The sequence below is a fragment of the Canis lupus genome, chromosome 17 (genome assembly GCF_003254725.2).
Source record: "Canis lupus dingo isolate Sandy chromosome 17, ASM325472v2, whole genome shotgun sequence".
Classification (NCBI taxonomy): Eukaryota; Metazoa; Chordata; class Mammalia; order Carnivora; family Canidae; genus Canis; species Canis lupus.
In genome coordinates this window covers 28755107-28761106 of record NC_064259.1, presented here as the reverse complement: position 1 = coordinate 28761106, position 6000 = coordinate 28755107, and the positions used below count along the sequence as shown (strand labels likewise).

Below are 6000 nucleotides of genomic sequence, written 5' to 3'. Positions count from 1 at the left end.
CTGGCTATAGAGAAAAGTCGCACAAACATTCTTTCTTACATGAGTGTTAGGGCTCTATTATTTCAAGCAAGGAGTGGCCTGAATAGGCCTCTGACCCCACTAGCCAATTATCGCCCAAAGAAAAGGCCACTGATAAGGCTCTTAGCCTTTTTCTTACTTTTTTCTTTTTCCAAACAAGTTATGTCTTTGCTAGATATTCTCATCTTTTAGCATGTTTATAAATAAATAACAGTCCCACACAACTTGTTGCTATTTCCTCGATGAGCATTTCATAATGGTTTCCCTTAGAGCACACAATAGAAAGCATTTTTCTCAAAGCTAAAGAGGTTTTCAGTACTATGTTGATATTTTATTTTGCTAAAGATGGGTGTTTGGTTATATTTGCTAATCAGGCTAATATTAGATGGAGTAGAATTTTGAGGCTTTACCACTTTTATCTGGGTTTGCAGTGGTTTCAAAATAATTTTCTTAAAGTCATCCTGGCCTTGATAGAACTCCCAATGTTGACCTTATAGAAGGGTGGCCTGGATGTCCATTCAGTGGATATTTGCTTGATGGAGTCCCCAGCTTCTGCAAAAGGATGTGGGCTCTAACTCCAGCTCTGGGGTCTGCTTGGGCACCGGAAGAAGAATTCAATGGTCCAGGGAATAGACATTCTCAAAACATTTGCCATCACCACACAATATCAATCAAAAGCTAGATGGAACAGTATTTAGAGAAGGTTACTAAAATTCTTCCAATGCCAGATATTCTGAATTAAATCCTTAGATCCAAGCTGATAAGCAGAGGCTGGAACTCTGTTTCTGTTGTGCCAATCATCTCTGTCTTCTCTTTCCCCCTTTCCAGAAGAACACTTTTTCTCTGTATCAATCCATGTATGTGCCAGTAGCATATATCGAGTTATTTTAATAAGCAGCCCCGTGGATCTTGTTGTATGAATTGTAAAGAAGCTGTGATGATTGTTCATTATATCACCTACTTATGAGGATTCCAGGGAAAGTTCCTATCTTGTCTGAGTACCAAGAACAATTAGACTTCCCCAGGAAATTTGGATTGTTGGTATCTTATGGACACTGTGAATTGCATAACTTTTCATGTTGGCTGCCAGAAAATTTAGGACCAGATTTATGGCCCACCTATTGCACACATGTGGGTTATTATGATATGCATTTTTCGACTCATTCCTGGCTCTGCTTCTACTCTTGTTTTACTTTCTTCTCTTGCCCCACTTTTAACAGATGCCATAGGGTTATCTTTGATGTGTCTTGTTGTAGGCTGTTTCAAATCTTTTCAGGAATAGGGCAAAATATGAAAATAAACACATAAACATAAGTGAAATAATCTCAAATAGAGTTCTGAAGGGAGAGTTTGCAGATTGGTTGGTGAAGAGAAAATAGGGGTTTCCAGATGCAGGGAGCAACGTGAACAAACATAAAATCTTCCTTATTACAGTTAAAGTGATGTAGCAAAGCTGTTCAACGGAGATCTCTAAAATAGAACGTGGAAAAAGATGCATGATATAAAATGAAATTGCATCTAAAATCTCTGTCTGAAATATTTCATTTTAGGAATAAATTTGTGAAAATATTTTAGTTACTCTACATTGGAATGAAACTTAGAAATTCTCTGAAAAAAAAGGGAATCAAGATAAGAGAATCATATTAGTATATTTAGATTAATACATTTTTATATGTTATTTAAATACCTCAGAAAGAGTTAGGTGAAGACATTCTTTCAATTTTATTCATGCCTTCCAAAGATCATACCTACATCTATGTGAAAAACAAACATGGGAAAACACCGAACATTTTATAGTGAGATTAGGTCTAAATTGGAAATTCAAATGAATAATGATGGTAATAATTCAAAGATAAGAAACATTATGTCTACTTTACTTACCTGGAGATCTTTTAATCTTAAAGCTCAATTTTCATCGAATGAGAATGAATCGAATGCCCATGAGATTTTGGGCATTGTATCTAGTTTATTATCGCTATAGCCAAAGTATACAGCTCATTGTCCAGAACATCGTGGATTATCAGTATGCCTTTGTTGAATGAATAAGTGAATGTGTGAATGAATGAATGAAATGAAAGCTAAGTTTAGACTGTATTCGTACAATCAGGGTTAAAATGATTTGGCTTTAAAGAAGCAATGACAGGAACATTTGGTTTTGCCCATTTGGAGAATATAGGCTAAGATAAAATTCCTTATAGAGTTAATATCCCAGATAGCTACTTAAATGTTACCATTTCTATGATAATTTGAAGACCTCTTTCCTTCCACAGTGTGGAGCCTAACCCACGATGATAATTTTGTGAAATAAATATCCTGTTGCTGTTAGAATAATGAATGCTAATGGTGTAATGAACTTGAAGACTGTTAGCTACTCCCCATGGAGGGGAGAGGCTAATGACTGGGAAGTGATACATGTGGCCCAAATCACTTGGCTCCATTTTCATGGAAGCTGTGTGGCACAGCAGTTACATACACTCACTCTGGAGACAGGTAAGTCACCACTAGAGTCTGTTTCATCTCTAAGATGAGAATAATAGTTTCTACCTCATAGGATTGTTCAGAAAATATGATGAAATAATGAATGTGAAGTATTTGGAAGAGTGCTTGGTATTACTGAAATCAAGGGTTCCAAAGTATGGCCAAGTTGTATTATTAGAAAGCAAAGTATAATTAGCTTGAGAGTTCAAAGTCAGCTTTCTATATGAAAATTTCCCTCACACCCGAGAAGAATGGATTGCTTCCTTTTCTAAAACACCTTTTATGCATGCTAACCCCCCCCCCCTCAAATAGTGACCCTTTTCAAGATAGGGTCTGCCTGCATGTTAGGCAATTTAAAGTTGTCTATTAATTTTATTTCAATAATTATCAATATTATCCTTCAATGAAATTAATGCAGTCATCTGAGACCAAGACACTGTACACACAGATGACTTAATGATTCGTTCAGTTATTCAAACTATGATTTTTTTTGCCCTTAACTGTTTCAGAGAGGAATAATTTAGTCATACTGACTATTTGTCTAGATAAGGGTTTTTCAAACTTGGCATTATTGACATTTTAGTCTGGATAATGTTTTGTCCTGTGCAGTGTAGGAAGATTAACATTATCTCTGGCCTCTATCCACTAGACATCTGTAACACCTGCCTTCCCCACCAGTTGTGATAGTAAAACATGTCTTCAGATGTCGCTACAGGTATCCCAGAAAGCAATGTCCTCCCCAGTTGAGGACCACAAAAATAGATTACATTATGTAGTTGCTTCTCTTTATTGTACTTTATAATGAATCTCTGGAATATGCCCTGAAATAAGATCATGGAATCTTCTTTCCAAGGCTATCTACACACAGAATGACGATTCTCAGTTCTGGAAGGTACAGAGAGTTGGATCAAGTGGCCTTTTCAGGTAGCTCTCAATTCTCTGGATTGATGATCAGATCCTACAAGCCTCCTTGGGGGAGTCCTCTGCTTTTCTGCATATTTAAATATTTAGCATGCAATCTTCATGTTTATCCTTCTAGGATGTATCATATAAAGGACTCTAGCTGAAATTACTGGAGAATAATTGCAAATCTTGCTTCCTTTAAAACATTTTTGCTTTGTTTATTAGTTTCCAATTTACCATATTTGCCTTATCCTTCCCCAATGCACAGAGCATGCTGAGTCATTCACTACATCTACTGAATATATTAGGGCAGGAGGTTTGCTGTGACTGTGGCTGTGCACACATCTCAGAGCCTCTCTGCACATCAAGTGGCTAACACACCTGGTGCTTAGAATATATCCTAGCATGGCTGCTATAGCAAACTCCTAGCACCCACTCCAATTCTCTGCCCCACCCCACAGACAATCAGAGCATTGTGCAGAACAATCCCAGAGTTGTTCGAAGAGCATAGCTTAGGGCCCAGGGGCTTGCTGTTAATTTGTGGCACTAGATCAAGAATGATATGGCAGTAGCTTTATGAATGTGCTTAGGAAAGTCTTATATCAACAGTACCTGAGGCTCTGGCCCTTTCTCTCAGCCTTCTACTGTCCCTGAAAACAATGCTGTATGTATTTGAGGAGTTGGACATGTTCTGGGAAAACATGCATTAGGAATGCACCCAAGCCCACAGTGGCCTCTGAGTTTGTTGGCATATCCCTTGGTATTTCTCTGTCTCAGATATACGTCATTACACAGGTGAAGGAAAGTAAGATTGTGCATGCTTTGTTAGATGTCTGTTGGGCTTCATGGTCAGGGTTGGGACACAGAGTCGTAAGAGGCTATGAGGAAGCTAAGAGGAAGCTCTAAAAGAACCAGATACTTCTTGTTTCCATAAAGTGTCCTCCAGTTCCATCCCAAACATGTTTGAATGAAGCCTTTTCCCAAACTCTAGTCATCCTTCAATTATACATGTGATTAAGTTAAAATAAATCACACTTAATTGGTGGCATACAATAGAATCTAACTTTAGAATATCTACAACACTATATAGGTAGAAAATACTAGTGACAAGGAAGATTAGCTAAAGGAAGAGGCAACAATAAATGAACCCATAACCTTTTCCCAGATGTATGGTTCTGACTTAAACACAGATAAAGCAGAATTGTGAACAAGATTTAAAGAGAACTCACAAAGGATTCCCACTTATTTAAGTAATTTTTTTAGCACTAAGTTTATATGAAGCATGGAAGAATATTTATTTTGAACATTAGTGACTTGTGTTGGCACAACGTTTTTATTGACTATTATTCCAAGCTATGGCTTTTATATTTTCCTGTTCTCTTTGACTGATATTTAATGAGTATATTTTAAAGAACATTTTTTTTTGCTATTTTATGGCCAGGGTGCTAGCTCTAGCAACTGGAAATTTGTAAAACTGTACAATATAGCCCTTCCAACATGGTTCCATCAGTTATACACCAATAAATAACAGTGATTTCAAGGATGATTAATCATAATCATTATAAAGCACTTTGGCCAAGCCAACATCTGTTTCCATGGATACAGCTGCTGGCCATCCAGGTTTTGTAATTTATATGTTTTAGTTATTGTTCCCAGATGACTATGAGGACCATTCTACACAATATGACCTTTTAACTTTAGGCCCCAATGGACTCTGTGGTTTCCATGCAGCGTGTAGTGCTTTTGAGAAGTTTTTATTGAGAATTTGTAGGGCTCTGAGGAAATGAAGCAGGATTTCAGAGGTCTTCCCATCATTGCTTCCTTGAAGAGGCAAAGTGAAGAAAAGTACAGTGGTAACAATGTCAATAACAGGCAACTGACTAACTGGCAACATTGTCAGTGAATCAGAGATCTAAAGATCCACAAGGTACTGGGGAAACTGAGAAGTGGGAGGTTGGAATGTCTTGCTTCATGTCACGCTGAAATTGAGTGGAAAGCTGGTTCCTAGCCAGATCCCCTGACACTCAGGCCAGGGCTCATCTTTTCCTCAATTATTTTAGACAAATAGGTTTTATTCAGTTCTTTATTGAATGAATGTTTGTTAAACCATACTACGTGCCAAGCTGTAGGCTCAGTGTTGGCAAGTTAATGTCAAGTCAATGAGAGAAGTCAAAACTTGTCTTGGTTTTCGCCTGTGTGGCTCAGAGTCTAGTGGGGCAAGGCTTGCATTAAGCAAATAGTGACACAGGCTAATGGACAGTTAGGCTGTGACAAGTGTTGAGTAGGTGAGAGCTATCATATCCTGAGGGCCTGTCACTGGGCATTAGGTCTAGTTACAGAGGTAAGGACAGGTTTCTCTGGAGGCAATGTCACCTGAGCTGAGATCTGAGGAAGGAATTAACTTTGTGAAAATGAAGGAAATAGCATGTCAGGGATGAGCATGTGCAAATGCCCATGGCAAGAGAAAGCAAGATGAGTACTGGCACTAAAAGGAGGTGTGACAGGAGTGTAGAAATATAGGACAAATGATCAGGGGCCTGATTATACAGGGTTTGTGTAGCGCATAATAAAATATTCTGTTCCTATACTAGTTCTAGAAAG

The 6000-nt window shown here is 37.9% G+C and overlaps 1 long non-coding RNA gene across 1 annotated transcript in view; it reads left to right on the top strand.

Moving 5' to 3' along the window:
• The first annotated feature begins 2293 nt into the window (after positions 1-2293).
• Positions 2294-6000, top strand: part of LOC112665084 (uncharacterized) — a 42905-nt gene continuing 39198 nt past the window's right edge. Inside the window, exon 1 of the long non-coding RNA XR_003140201.3 lies at positions 2294-2508. This is a non-coding gene — a long non-coding RNA (uncharacterized LOC112665084). The remainder of the gene's footprint in view (positions 2509-6000) is intronic.